Genomic DNA, 15,852 nt, shown 5'->3' with positions numbered 1-15,852 from the left:
CAATGGGTTTTCAGCGGATGACGGCGTGGCAGTGAGACGGGCGCAAGCTGCGTTTTCTGAAAAGGGAATTGAAGATGACCTTGCCTATTTATCTACCCATTCCACACTATTGGCAGACACAATCTGGAAACTGGAGACATCTGGAGCCATGCTCACCCAAAGCATTGAGCTGATTTCGGTTGTGGAGGAAAGGTTTGCTGCAGAGCCCACTGGCCCCACTACTACGAAAGTTTTATAAAACTTCAGTCCGTGTTGGACAAAAACAGCAGCTTTGCTGTTCTAAGAGAAGTAGCCAAGGTTTAAAATGCAGCGAACATTCAGTGATCCCGGAAAGGTGTAAAATCGTCGAATGTTCCGAACTATAAGTATGCTCCAGTGACATCAGTGAACGGTGAGCGATCGTTTTCGGCCTTCAAACTGATTCTAAGTGAAAAGAGCCACATCCTTGATCCCGCGAACTTAGAAATTATGCTGGTGTGCTACTGTTACCATAACATTTCTCGCTGTGCTAGCTTATATATCAAACGTGTCACGTCGCGAAGTGTGTTCCTTACGTTTACGAGACCAAATAAATGCGAAATTAGTAAAAAATTCATGCGTAGTCACGTTGGCTCGATATGAAGTGCTGAGTCTACCCATAAGTAATCGTGTCTAGAAAACAGATTGATTATGCGTATATGTGCCTATTACAAGACTCTCACTGCCTTCTTTAGGTGCCTAAAACGTCGCTTTCCGTGCCTAAACATCCGTGCTCTATACAAAACTGTCCGAAGCATCCTTCGCGCCCTGCTTAGGTTCTACGCGGGCATACGTCGTATCCTTTAGATGCCTGTGAAGTGAATCAAGTGGGCTTCACACAATTTCCCGTGGACCCCGCCATATTGAAAGCGCAGCGCCGTCTACCAGGGGGAGCACGCTGAAAAGTGTTGACCGCCCAAGCCAGACAGCAGGAAAGCATACGTGTCTTGTGCTTCCAACCTCGTATCATTTTCCTCCTTTCTAGCATGGGCGGTAAACAGGTGCTGCAAAAGCGTTGGTTGTGAGGCTGGCTGAAAAACTGTGCTGGCTGTGTACAAACTGTATGTAGAGTAGTGGACCACGACAACCTGTGTTATATATTCTAAAAGCTCGCAACGTCGATGCCTCTCCGCTGATTATTTAGCATTTTTCGGCATTCAGTATTCAGTATGGTGAACCCAATTTGGAAGTGTATTTCCGCAGTAGGACATGCTACATGTTTCCGATCTCTTGCTGCAATCGGCAACGATGCCATGAATCTTACTGTGGCCCATTCGACTCCTGGAAGCTCGAAAACATCCGGCACTCTGCTCCACAGATGTACCGGAATCCGACACTGAAGGAAGCAGTGTTCCAGCTACTCCGAGATGCCACAAAACGGGCAGTGATCCGTGTCACAGATATGGAAGGGGTGCAAACGCTAACGGAGCGGCAGTATACCATTAAACAGGTTCCATTGGAGACTAGGTCGACGAGCGCCCAACCAGCCAGCCGTGATATGTCGCCAGGCACTCCCGGATCAGCCACGGTACTAGAAAGGGAGGGAACCAGCAGGGATTCCATGAGTGCTGCGTAGAAATCACTGGCTTCCCAGAGAGAGACGTCAGCGTTCAGGGACATTTCGCGTACGCGTCTGACGGCACCCATGCAAGCTGTGAAAAGTGTGGAAGGAACTTCTGCTCTCCGAGTGGAGTCAGTGGTATCGGTGAACCGCCGGACGGCATGACTGAGGAAATGGCGCACCAAAACGCATGCCGAATGATCAGGACTGTGAAGCACCTCAAAGAGAGCACGGATCTGTAGAGTGTGCGTGGTCATCAAGTAAGGAACCTGTCTCTGAAGGCAGGCGTATACTGGAGAACAACGAATGTCCTGGTATTGCCAGCTGTAGGATGAGACAAGCAAAAGGTTAAAATGGAATGCCCGGCATTGAACTTAGTTAAAGTATAAAACTCAGAAGAGACATCTATAATATGTTGCACGTCATAGCTGATCAAAACTTGCAAGTCCAAATTGTCGGTGTGTGAAAGAACGACGCTCAAGGAACATAGGTCAGGCAATCCGTTTTTTTCTTTCTTTCTTGAATTTCACACATGCCATATCAATTACATGCCTGTGAAGTGAATGGTGAACCTATACAAACTTCATGTTCGTTTGAAAGCTTGCAACGTCGATGCTTTAGATACGCAATAGCTCCGTTGTGTATTAAACATTTTTAGCAATTTCAACAGTGTCGCGAAGCTGAAGAAAAACGTCGGTTCGGTTCTGTAAGACCTACGGGTGATGCGTCACGGAACGGTACAACGTACATCAGGCATTCGTGGGGATCGACTGGAAGCGATGCTTCCCACAGAGCAGCGACTGTCACTCTTCAGTCATATCAATCACGTCTAGACATTGGGCAACTGCAGGAAGCAGATAATGCGAAAAGAAAGTGGTCCATGTAGACGGACTCACCTTACATATGAATCTACTCCCAGTTATTACTATTAAAGTTGCCGGCAGATGGCGCTATGGTTCCTGCCAGCGATAGCAGTACTGGAGTACTAAGTATTCCGGTACTATTTCAAGTACATTACTGATTACTTGTACTCTACTGTACTCTGCTTGTACTGTACATTTGCAGATGTTTACTTTTTACTGTAGTTTAAGAATCAATCCGGTACTTACCCGTCAAGTACTCAGATACCGAAGTGGAAATGCAAAGACAGCAAAATTGAAAACATCAAGCTTCGTGCCTTGATGCAGCATTGTTGAATAACTCAATGATTGCTGTTGTATATTGTCATGGTTTCATAGCAGACATACAAAGAGATGGAAGGAGGAATAAATCTGTAAATTTATTTCATCATCGGGAATCAGGAAAACACTTTACACTATCACCACCGGGGTGACATATACCCGTAATTTTCTTAATTGCCCTCAAGAGGGTACTTTTCACAAAGCAGTCATCTTGTCGTGATCGCACGTCATAGGAAATGTCATGTTGAGGTCGTGTGACATTGTTTACATTTCATTTTGGCGCTTGCCGACATATTCGTGGCGGTATAAAGCCAAGAGATTATTGTATCTTGCAAGCGTAAACTATATAGCTTCACCGCCATGGCCGATACTTCACCCTATTGCTGGTGGTGATGTGGGGAATGAAATAATGAGCCCCTTCATAATAAGGATCGAACTCGTATGGCGGGCAAAAATGTCAGAAGAGCTCTGAGGGCAGGGCGTTGGTTGGCTGGATTTGGCACGGGACAAAGCAGTTTTGAGAGATCCGGAGAGTGCGATTCGGGAAGGATGGTAGCGTTGGCAATGAAGGAGAATGTGCTCTAGATATTCTACAGCCCCGCAGTGACAGCATCTGAGAGAGTCAACTCCTCTCCAGCGGTAACGCCGCTTAGCAGTAAACGTAACAATGAGTAGCGATAAATTAACGGAGCCTGTCGACGAGAACTGTTCCGTGGCATACGGAAGGCGAGCGCTGGATCAACTCTTCTCACCATAAGTGGTGTGAATGCCCACACTGTAAAAAGATACTGTGATTTCTACGGGCGTTTAATAGTATCTAACAACGGCGTGTTACCGTAATCACAAATACTGCGAAAACTACGTAAAACAGTGGCGCTACCATCATGCGCCGGCCAAAAGCTTTAATGCGGAGGCAAGGCCAAGCCAAGTACGGGTCATTGTCGTCATTCACAACCGCCAGACGCCGAACATCGTGCGGGGACGGTCGCTGAGGAAGGAGGACGACGTTGTCGTTGTGAACCTCGTGAATGCACGTTGCCAGGTAAGCACATTCCTGTTCGCACGTCCTGTTCATTTCAATTTGAGCATTGTGCACCGTATGCCTGTTTTTGTTGAACTTATGGGACACCAGTAAATCGTGGCTCGTGTTTGCTGTGAAGCGTCTCCCTAGTTTCATATCTCCGTATGTCATGCGTCCTGGCTCGTAGGGTGATCAAGGCGCTCTTATTGTAATGAATCGTTGCGGAAGGTGCCGTTGTGTTTTTAAAACTGTGGTGGGCTACATTGACCACTGTGGACATGTACATGAAGCGAGCCGAATACCGTGGCGTCATGCATTGTGTGTACACGGCGGCGAACTGTGCAACACTCAGATGTCACATTTGGGACGTTACAAGAACACACCAGGACCGTCGCCTCGAATCGATTTGCTCTCCGAAACCACGAAAGTATGTCACGTCCATTCATGCTCGCCTGAGTTCACCTGAGATCTGAATATAGAGATAGTGTCAAATATGAAGCAGCACATACGAGAGGGTCATGATCGGGTGTCCTTATGAACGCTACCAGAAGTAGTTCGGTGCCGTCTCCGCGTCTTGTGTGTGCATCTTCATACAGGGTGGTCCACCAACCATGATAGAAATTAATAGTAAAAAATGTAGGTCCCGGAGAGACATGCGGTCAAGGGATTTTTTCTTGCCAATAACTTTTGCCACATATTGGTAACATTTTTATTTCATTTCAATTGACGGAAAGTTAATTTCTTGAATTGAATTTCGAAATTTCCCAAGGCAACCTAACGTTTTCTTTGTGGAAATGGGATCCCCGTGGTCATTTTACTCAGTGTAGCACATAATCCCACTCGTAATGCAATGGCAGTTGCCGAAATAAATTCGCCGAAAATCAGTGGAAATGAGCTCTTGCCTCGCCTCTTTAATTGACGGCTCGTAGTTTGAGCGCAAAGCTGCGAAGAAAGGAGGTTATATTGACACGCCACACGAAGGGGGAAAGGGTTACAAGCCGTCGGGTGACCTCATTTTTGATAAGATAGCTCTGATTCCTGCACTCACCGCGCCGTGTTTTTTTCCGTGGGTAAGGCTTGTAACCCTTTCCCCCCTCGTGTGACGTGTCAGTGTAACCTCCTTTCTTCCCAGCTTTGCGCTCAAACTACGAGCCGTCGAAAATGAGGCGGAGCCGAGGGCTCATTTCCACTGATTTTCGGCGAATTTACTTCGGCAATTGCCATTGCATTACGAGTGGGATTATGTGCCATACTGAGTAATATGACCACGGGGATCCCATTTCCGCAAAGAAAACGTTAGGTTGCCTTGGGAAATTTCGGAGTTCAATTCAAGAAATTAACTTTCCGTCATTTGAAATGAAATAAAAATGTTACGAATATGTGGCAAAAGTTATTGGCAGAAACAAATTCATTCACCGCATGCCTCTCTGTGGCCTACATTTTTTACTATCAATTTCTATAATGGTTGGTGGACCACCGTGTATGTTCTTACTTTGAAAAAATAAACGGTGAGTATAACTGCATGTCAATTGTCCTGCTCCTTGTAACAGTTTCCTTTCTCTTTGTAGTGTTTTTTGATGCCAGCTGGTTACTGATGGGTGGACATGGTTCCTTCGTATGTTGTTTCAATGGTGAGTATAACTGCATGTCAATTGCCCTGTTCACTGTAACAGTTTCCTTTCTCTTTGCAGTGTTTTGTTGCGAGCTGAGTGATGGGTGCACATGGTTCCTTCGAATGTTCATTTGAAAAACTGAAAGGTGAGTATAACTCTATGAGAATTATCCTGCTCCCTGTAACAGTTTCCTTTCTCTTTGCAGTGTTTTGATGCGGGAGCTGACTGATGGGTGCACATGGTTCCTTCGTATGTTCTTCCTTTGAAAAAATAAACTGTGAATATAACTGCATGTCAATTGCCCTGCTCCCTGTAACAGTTTCCTTTCTCTTTGCAGTGTTTTGATACCAGAGCTGACTGATGGGTGCACATGGTTCCTTCGTATGTTCTTCCTTTGAAAAAATAAACGGCGAGTATAACTGCATGTCAGTTGCTCTGCTCTCTGTAACAGTTTCCTGTCTCTTTGCAGTGTTTTGATGCCAGAGCTGACTGATGGGTGGACATGGTTCCTTCGTATGTCCTTCCTTTGAAAAAATAAACGGCGAGTATAACTGCATGTCAATTGTTCTGCTCTCTGTGACAGTTTCCTTTCTGTTTGCAGTGTTTTGATGCCAGAGCTGACAAATGAGTGGACATGGTTCCTTCGTATGTTCTTCCTTTGAAAAATAAACGGTGAGTATAACTGCATATCAATTGCCCTGCTCCCTGTAACAGTTTCCTTTCTCTTTGCAGGGTTTTGATGACAGAGGTGATTGGCGCATTTTCTTCGCTATGTACATAGAAAATAAATCCCAATGTGACAAACATCACAATGTGTTACGCATGGTCATTACTACGATATTGCTACGACTAAGAGGGTCTCCAGGGATGTGCACTGCAGGATAAGGGTACACAGCATATGCCAGCTAAAATTACTGGCCAATGCAGTTTTTTTAACGACCACAGCACAGTAATGATACACGGCGTATGCCTGTTAAAATTACTGTGCAATGCAGTATTTTTCACGGGAACAACTTATACGGGGCCACCGTAAAAAAACGGCTAATGTTTGGCAGCCAACTTCCCTTGCATTTGCCCGTTTTTTTTTTTGACGGTGAAATTTTTTACAGTGCAGACATAGACCGCTCGTCTATCCAATGCCCCCCCCCCCTCCCTGCGGGGGAGAATCTCACTTGTCCATCGGCCGGAAACCAGGGGAGTGAGGAGGCCTCGAAGTATGCCATGAATTCATGAATCCGAACCCAATCGGGTTCTTCGATCATACCTGATTCAGGAATAAATCCAAAACTAGGCGGGAATGACTATCAGGAATTTCGCGTGCTCAAGTCAAACCGGTCAAGTCAAGTCTCCTGAGCCTGAGTGTACAAATGGCTCGCGGTACTTCTTTTTCGTCATTTTCACACGCGACGGGCCTCCGCGTTCACCACGCCGTGGCCCAAAGTTTGTGCAAAACAGAAGACGTGCTGGACAAGATGGCCAACATCGAGGTGAGCGCGCACATCAAACAGTGAATTGTCATGAAGTTTCTCGTGAACGAAGGCGTAAAGTCATCTGAAATTCACAGAAGGCTTCGGGCTCAGTATGGCCGCGATACACTTGGCGGCAGCAAAGCATTTGAGTGCTGTAAACGGTTACGAGACGGCCGTACATCAGTGCAGGACGCTCCCGGCCGGGACGGCTCAGAGCCCAGTGTCAGAGTTCCTGAGAACATCCAAATTATAATAATAATAAGAAGAATTTATATCACCAATGACACTTGGTGAGGGGATACAGACAAAAAGCTACAAAAACTGCAGCTTGACGAGGTCTGACCCCCCTTTGTACACTCGACAGATACAACAAAGCAACGACAAATAGCAAACCAGATGAATTACGGAGTTAGACAATGGTAGTGAACACAATGCATTAAGATGCATAAAACAACAAAGCTATGAGAACACACGAAATAATATGACTATCATAGTGAACATACATGGCCTTTATAAAGCGAATTGAAAGACAGCTGATGTTAATGTTGTTTTGGATATGGGAATTAATATGTCGTGGAAGATTATATGAAACCAACTGTGAGCCATAGTTAGTTCGTGCACACGGTGTGAAGTAGGGCTCATTGTAGCGTAGTGAATAAGAGGTTAATCTCATGGTTAAATTGGCTAGGGCTAGAAAGATCCGATTATTTTGCTTTACTGAAGTTACATATGTAATGGACATACGGTACTTATAGAGATCCATAATTATGATTATGCTAAATTTCGCGAAGAGGGATCCTGTTGGATGTAAAAAGGGAAAGTTTGCTATGTGACGAAGAACCTTCCTGTGACACAAAAGTAACCTTTCAAGATTTGTTTGCGTTGTGGTTCCCCAAACTAGGTGACAGTATGTGAGGTGAGGGTAAACCAGTGCATTATAGGCAGACTTGTGCGTAACGCGTTACTAGTAATTGCGTTACTTGTAATCAATTACTTTTATGAGTAATTTTTAGAGTAATCAGTTACTTTACTGTCAAAGTAATTTTTCGAGTAATCAATTACTTTTCTGAGTAATCGATTACTCAGTAATTGATTACTTTTCCGGTAGAGATTAACTCATCTTTCAGATGTTCTGCCCCAAGTCAAGACCCTCGTGCAGTGAGCCTTTTTTGGACCGTTCTACTATACCAAGCGGAGCTCATTGTAATAAGGTTATGAAATTTCAGGGTCTCTCTCCCTAATCTCTTACTACACCAGTGTGGTGGTACCATTGTGGTAGCTTTGGAGGTGTAGCGAGTCATGGGAAGATCCATGCTGCTCGTGATCCAATGCTCTTCCACAATCGGGTCAACGTCTTCCCAGGCGATAAATACAGTAGACGTACAGATCTACTTGTCCTGCGCGTTTTTTGTTTTTCGTGTTATTTCAGTTGTTCCGCTGTTGAACGATTTCTTTCTTTCTTTCCCCCCCTCTGAGGCACACAAAGACGGGTATAATTAGCGTGAATGCAGAGTAACGACCGGAGTAACGCGTTACTTTTCTACTCGTTACTCAATTACATTTGGAGTCCAGTAATTGGTAACGGTAATCAGTTACTTTTTCTGTACAAGTAACGGTAACGGTAATCAATTACTTTTTTCGAGTAACGGGCACAAGTCTGATTATAGGTCATAACTTTTGCCTTAGTTGGAAGGGCGTTTCTGTGTCGACCTAAAATGCCGATCACGCGCGATATCTTGTTAGTGATGTAACCGACGTGTTTATCCCACGACATCGTATCAGTGAACCAGACGCCCAGTGACTTCACCTCCTTGACAAAATATATCGTGCTTGTACCGATAACAATAGATTCGGAGCAGGAAATAGCCTCATGCAGTGGGCGGAAAACAACAGCCTTGGTTTTAAGGGGTTTATTTATCAACTAATTTTTTGAAGACCACGTGTAGAAGGTTGATAAGAAGTTGTTCATCTTTGTTGTTAAATCTGTGAGACACTTCATTGCAGGAATAGGGCGGTGTGGTCAGCATAAGCTACTATCTTAATGTGGTTCGATAAGGCAAACATGTCATTCACATCGATAATGAAAAGCAGTGGCCCAAGAATGTTCCCTTGTGGTACACCGGTTGTGATGTGGTGTATTCCCAAACGATGCCCCTGAATATCAACAAACTGTTTGTGACGCTGAAGATAAGTGCGTATTAAATTTAATGGAACACCGCGGATACCGTAGTACTCAAGCTTTAAGAATAGTAAATCGAAAGCCTTGGTGAAATCGATGAACAGACCGAGAGTAATGAGTTTTTCTTCGAACCCGGAAAGGATATATTCTTTCTGGGACAAAAGAGCTAGTTCTGCCGAGCGTTGCTTTCTAAATCCAAATTGAGAATCGGAAAGCATGGAATTCTTTGTTAAAAATGATAAAAGACGGCTATGGATTAATTTCTCTAAACCCTTTGAAAATACTGGTAGGATTGATATGGGCCTATGGTTACTGAGAACATTAGGGTCCCCACCTTTATGTAAAACGACCACTTTTGCAATTTGCATGTCCTTCGAAAGCACACCGGAATAAATTATTTCGTTAAAAATAAAAGCTAATGCAGGAGCAATCATATCGTGAACGAATTTAATTGGGCGGATCTGAAACCCGTCTTTATCACAACTACTACTATTCTTGAGGTTTCTAAAAATTGAAATGGAAACCGTGGTCTTGGCGTGGAACGGAGTGTATGCCAGGATAATGCGAACTTGTACCTGTGGAATTGTGTAAGTTTGACAGGGATGCAAAAAAAGTGTTAAACTCTCCAGCTAACCGTGCACCAGTTAGAACCGTTCCACCAACGGCAAACTCCTCGACAGGGCTGTTTTCCCGGCTGTAAACTGATTTAAGACGCTTCCATGCCATATTTGGCTTAGCAGAAAAAATCACGAAAACTGAATTGTAATATTGCTTTTTGCGTGACGTAACTTTGAGTTTACATTGTTTCGGTATTTTTTAAAAAATAATTAGATCTTCGGGTGACCTATTTTTTATGAACTTTCTATAAAGCTTATTTCTAATATTTAACACTTGCCTCAGTTGCTTTGTTACCAAAGGTTTACGAATTTTTGCGGAAACCCTCAAAATTTTAACCGGAAAATGCTTGTCGTATAGCCTACGAAACTCATCAAGAAAGCTTTCATACGCTCTCTCCGAATCCTTCTTTTTAAAAATGTGTTCCCAGGATGTCAGTAACAGGTCATTTCGAAATGCCTCAAGCGACGACTGCTGAATGGATCGGTGTGACACATGTGTCTGAACCTTTGGTCGTCTGCTAAGTGACGGTATCGCTACAAAAATATGCATATGATCGCTTATATCCGCGCTGATGACAAAGGCTGTGGGATCGAGTTCATTTGTAATGAACAGGTCTAGTGATGTCGCTGAGACACTGGTGACCCGGGTAGCAATCTCAATGACATTACTGAAACCATTTGCATCCAAAAGTGTTTGAAAGCGTAACTGATGAGTGGTTTTAGTGAGCATGTCAATGTTGAAATTGCCTCCCATAACGAGAATATAATTACTGTGAGTCACAAAGGAAAACAGTCGCTCAAGAAAATCTAACATAGGTTGAATATGGCCATCCGACGGTCTATATGTAACCGTGAATAAATGTTTGTCACTTTCAACTGTCAATATTTCAAAATCGCCTGTGGGACAGGTAAAGTCATCTACAATTTGGCAATGAAAAGAGTTTCTGACAAGAATTGCGACGGCTCCTCCTTTCCTTCCGATCCTGTTAAGAGGCAATAGGGTGTATCCTTGCAAGAGATAGTGATCCTCACCAGAACACCAGGACTCTGTGAATGACACCTAATGTCATGTCACCATAATGACATCTAGCTGGTCTAGGAAGTGGTCAAAGAGGCAATTTAATTCATCTTTCGTATTTAAAAGAGACCTGGCGTTTAGACGGAGGCAGTTTAGATGGGGTGTTTTAAGGCTCTGCAGAAGATAAGAAAGGCGTGCGGGTGGCACAAGCCGTGTCATGGTCACAGAAAAACACAGATATCACTGAGACATGCTAACAGATTCTAGAAGGATCTAGTTCGTCCCTTATTTGTATTACTGGGGATCCGTTCTCCTTTCGGGCAAGTATTTTGCCTTCCCGGCTCGAAACATATTTCCAGTTGATTTCCTTCTTCTTTGCGACAGTTTGGCCCAATAGCTTTTTCAAGGTTGGACATAAATGCTCATTTATGAATACAGGATGTCGTACACTATGACCAAGTTCTACAGTTGTTAGCCGTATCCTCCTTGCCTTGTACAGAAACTCGCCGCCTTTGTCCCTTCGAGTAAACAAAACGACAATGTTGCTCCCACCTACACTTTTTTACGCTCGGGACACGGTGGCATGCTAGAATGTCTTCCCGTGACAAGGGCTCTGAGATCTTGTCGCCGATCAACCTTACAATGTCGATAGGGTTTTCAGTTACCTCCAAAGGAATGCCCTTATTTCAAGGTTAGCGCGTCTGCTATATTGTTCAAGATCCGTGATTTTTTTCGTGTTTTCTTTTACTTGTGTTTTGAGGGTATCGCAGGTTTCGTTGAGCATTTTATTTTGTTCTCTGAGTTGAGCGTTCTCAGTTATGATTTTGTCAATTTTTTGGACAACCTCTTCAAATGTTTTGTTGAAGAAAGCCATGGTAGAATGAAATTCAGCTATTTCTTTTCGGATGTCTTTCTGAAATGAGTCCTGGAAATTTTTCCATTCAGACCGTAATTCTTTCTTGATCTCATCGGTTAACTTCGTTAATTCTCTCGTCATCATGCAGTCACTCTTATGTCAACCGACTCACACTTAGCAGCAGCAGCAGCACAAACGTATAGAATATACAGAAAGGAAATTAACTGACCTGGAATATACAGATAGCACGTTTAACAATTTGCGTCCTCAAACGAGCTGCTGCTGCCAAGTGAAGATCGTTGAAATGTGTGGGTCGCTTTTGTAGGTGTATGGCTTGCAGATAACCAATGGTGTGCTCGCAGAAGAATCCAGTCGTCGAAACAGGTTGATGCACGCGGCGACTTCTGATGCACTCAGCGCAAGTCTGAGCGGTGGAGACGATGTGAACACGTGTTAAAGATAAAGTGAAAAGTCGACCTGGAATATACAGATAGCACGTTTAACAATTTGCGTCCTCAAACGAGCTGCTGCTGCCAAGTGGAACTTGTGGAGCGCCTGATCCTCAAGGACCGACGGATAACATGTCTCGAACTGGCTCGAAAGACGGACCTTTCAGTGGGAACGTTGAACACTATCATTCATGAACACCTCCAGTTTCGGAAAAATCTCCCAGGAGCTAAGGTACCGTTTTGACACTGAAGAACAGCTGTTCCTTGATCGCATAATCGCGTGCGATGAAACGTGGGTGCACCATTTCACTCCTGAGTCTAAATGCGCATCAAAACAGTGGAAGCATAAGGGCTCGCCAGCTCCCAAGAAGTTCGGAAGCACCCCGTCTGTGGGTAAGGTCATGGCGACAGTTTTCTGGGACAAGGCTGGCGTTCATGTTGATTTCATGCCCAGTGGAACTACCATCAATAGTGCATATTAATGCCAGGTTCTCAGGGATGTGCATAAGGCGTTGAAGCAAAAGCGGCCGGGCCTCATAACCAAAGGAGTGCACGTCGGCATACCGCGCATCTCACGACACGCACCTTACAGGAACTTCGCTGGGAGTTGCTGCCACATCCCCCTTACAGTCCAGACCTCGCCCCCAGCGATTTCCATCTCTTCGGGCCACTGAAGGCGTTCCTTGGAGGCCGAGACTTCAGCTGCGACGACGAGGTCAAGAATGCGGTCCTATCATGGCTTCTACGCGCCGGTAAGGACTTCTACGCTGCTGGCATTCAAGCCATCGTGAAACGCTGGGACAAGTGCATTAGTGCAGCAGGAGATTACGTTGAAAAATAAAACTAATTTCTCGCCTGTAAGTTCATTTTACTTTTGCAAAAAAATGAAAAGTCCCGGTTTGACTTGAACACCCCTCGTATTTCGAGACGGCGCATCAGGATCTATTCCGGAAGCTTATTCCGGGACTGAATCGGTCCTGAACTACAAGATGAATGTAACCGGGAAAAAACTCGCCATTTATCTGATCATACCTGGATATGCGCCTGATAGAACTCAGGATGATCCCTCAACGAGAACAGAAAGCATCTAGTTAGAGCTGAAGAAACGCTGAATCCATGATGGTGCATGCTTCTGGTTACTATAGATCTTTATTGGAGTGGATTTATGTGAAACCAGCAAATAATGTGACTAGACCAGCAAGAGACAATGCAGATTAATGTGAAACCTGAAGACCGCCTACTTGACCATGCACCCCTGTCATGCCTTGGCATACTACTGCATCAGTGGAACACGAAGTGCAAGATTCAGTCGACGATTTTATTTCCATGGTTTCGTTTGCATGAATTCACTTAATTTTATTTCAATAGATTTCGGTAGAGCCAAACTAGTAACAGTATCTGAGGTGAGGATGGATCAGGGCACTGTAAGGTATTTTTTTAACCACTTTCACCACGAGTGTTTATTACTATAGAGTGGTCTGTCATGCAAGTAACACAGATCTCCATTAAAATGCAGGTGCATAAGGCATGTTCTGAAATAAAAGTGTTTGGTATTGGTTCCCTTAATATTTCCCCTTAATATTTCCAAAAACAAACTTCACTGTGAGTATTCTTCTGCTAACAAAAGAGCTCTAGAACAAAAGCAAAAAATATATATGGCCATAGCAGAGCATCCAAGGAAACCTGACACTTCAATTAAATTGTTGCATTTGAAGAAAATGCAGAAGCAGTTGTTGGCATAGTGTGACTGGTGTCGAGTTGGCCACACTAGGTGTCGAATTATAATGTACGCTACATATGCTATGGTATCAAAAGTACGATTATATACCACACATTCAATGTGTGGTGGGGATATGTGAAACCAACGTAGCATATGCTTACATTTCAAACTTTTATGCAAAAAGGCAGTTCAGGTCTGTCGGACTTGTTAGACTCTATACGAAGCCAGTAAGCACAGTAAGGAATGACTGTCTCATCATTCGAAAGCAGAGGTACAGCCACCACGACCATCCACCATCTCAATGCATCAGAGCGGCATAGCCTAGTAACGAACCAAAAGCATAAAACATAGCTGAGCTTATAAAGCGGAGGGTTCTGCGGGGCGTATAAGAAAACCTCTCACACAGCAGCAACAAATCTCACTGGGCCACTCTCTTTATGCACTCCTAACTTGCGTGCACTACAATGATCAGGCCCCCATTCTCGTCGATATCGATGTCGATTCTAGTAATCGAGGTCGATGTGAACATGTGATGTGAGAACAGAAGTCAGTTTCACGAGCCCTCAACCGACAGTCGAGCTCTTGATCCTGCAATTGAGGGCGCGTAACATTCACCTCTGTTCTTCACGCGTACTCTACGTAGCGACCAATAACAGGCGAAACACAAAGTAATCCAGGTCGATTACATTTGACAAGAATAGGTTCCTAGATGCACTTGCATAGCTTTCAGTGTGTAGATTTTGAACTGAAAATAAATATACTAACCTTGTTAAAAACTACCTTTCATTTAGGACCGCACGAGAGTACACTTGGTTTCTTTAAATGAAGGTTCGATGCATTCAACTGCAAATTTTGCACTGCATCATCAGGTCTCGATGTTCCTTTGAGATGCAGCAGACAGAATTTCGCTGAGGCGAATGTAACGCCGTTGCAGTTCGTTGCTTCGCAGCAAATCAATAACAGTACGCCGCAATGATAGGTGAACCGTTCATAATATGGCGAACAACAAGCTCGAAAATTCTTCAGATAGCTTTAACACCATGACAGCCTTGACAGCTGGCAGGATTCGGAACCATAGGAACACCGTGCTCAAATTGAAAGCTAATCGCAAAACCTACTGCAGGTGTTAAAGGCAGGGTAGATTCATGCCCAGCAATTCGGGACAAAACGTAAAGCAGGCTTCACCTGATACTGCTCCCATAGAAGCCATGTATTAGGAATAGAAAAGCGCGTGCAGCACGTTCCGTTCTTACCGCTTTGCATTCGTTCTCTAGTGGGACGTTGTCTGTGTCATAGCGAAACATATGGTGCAAGTTTCGTTAACGAATATTGGGGTCTTCGAGGTTTCATTTTGGTTCCAAATTTCTGACCTGTAAAGTAGGCTTCACCAGATGCACTGAAGCGCTGGTTGAAGCCCTCTACCTGGTGAGTTAGCGCAAATACTTTATGTACTTTGCAAGAAACGCGTGAGCAATTGAACGTTCTGTACGGCATTTCAAACACGCTACAAGACAGATAAGTTCGCATAATTTGTTGCGCATGCAAACAAGCAAAAAAAATCTCTTGCTGTCACGAGACTTTTGCTTCGATGCACGGAGCTTGTCAGGAGGTCTGAGGCCAGTGGAGCGCAGGCAAGGAATGTCGTGGTATGAGCGGTGGTAAAAAAGAACAGATGCCAACATTAGAGCACTAAGTTGATTCCTTTCGCCTGGTAAAGCATGCATCATCTACCCACCGCCACGGGATGCGCATATTGAAAATCAAAGAGCGCGTGTAGTGCGTTGTTTTTCTTATAGTGATGCTTCTAAATGCATATTTACGGGTGAATATTGTCAGGTTCCTTTGAGGTCTCTCCTGCGTCGACTCCTCCTCAATGTGGCTTTCACCCCACAATTCCAGTTCATGATCAGATGCTGGAACACAAGCCTCTGCTCAACCTGCGGTGTCGTTGTGAACTCTGAGCACATTCTTATGGAACGTGCACTCTACTGCTCGCAAAGGCGGTTTATGTGTGATGAGCTTGCCCCTATCAGCAAGACACCACTTAATTTAGCTGCACTCATTGTCCCCGTGAAGATCCTGTGCTCCATCGTCGGGTTCTTCACCTGTTCATGGACTTCCTGTCGTCCACTGGATTGCTCCAGTCGCTC

At 44.4% G+C, this 15,852-nt stretch overlaps 1 long non-coding RNA gene across 1 annotated transcript; it reads left to right on the top strand.

Annotated features, from left to right (window-relative positions):
• Positions 1–3,718: 3,718 nt before the first annotated feature.
• On the top strand, positions 3,719–5,870 carry LOC135371121 (uncharacterized). The gene is made up of 5 exons (XR_010415517.1): positions 3,719–3,802; positions 5,350–5,412; positions 5,473–5,539; positions 5,600–5,643; positions 5,732–5,870. It is a non-coding gene; the product is annotated as an uncharacterized LOC135371121 (long non-coding RNA).
• The last annotated feature ends 9,982 nt before the right edge of the window (positions 5,871–15,852 follow it).

Source organism: Ornithodoros turicata, chromosome 1 (assembly GCF_037126465.1).
Source record: "Ornithodoros turicata isolate Travis chromosome 1, ASM3712646v1, whole genome shotgun sequence".
In the NCBI taxonomy this organism is placed as follows: domain Eukaryota; kingdom Metazoa; phylum Arthropoda; class Arachnida; order Ixodida; family Argasidae; genus Ornithodoros; species Ornithodoros turicata.
Note: the sequence above shows the minus strand (reverse complement) of the source record. Positions and strands in the feature narration are given on the sequence as shown.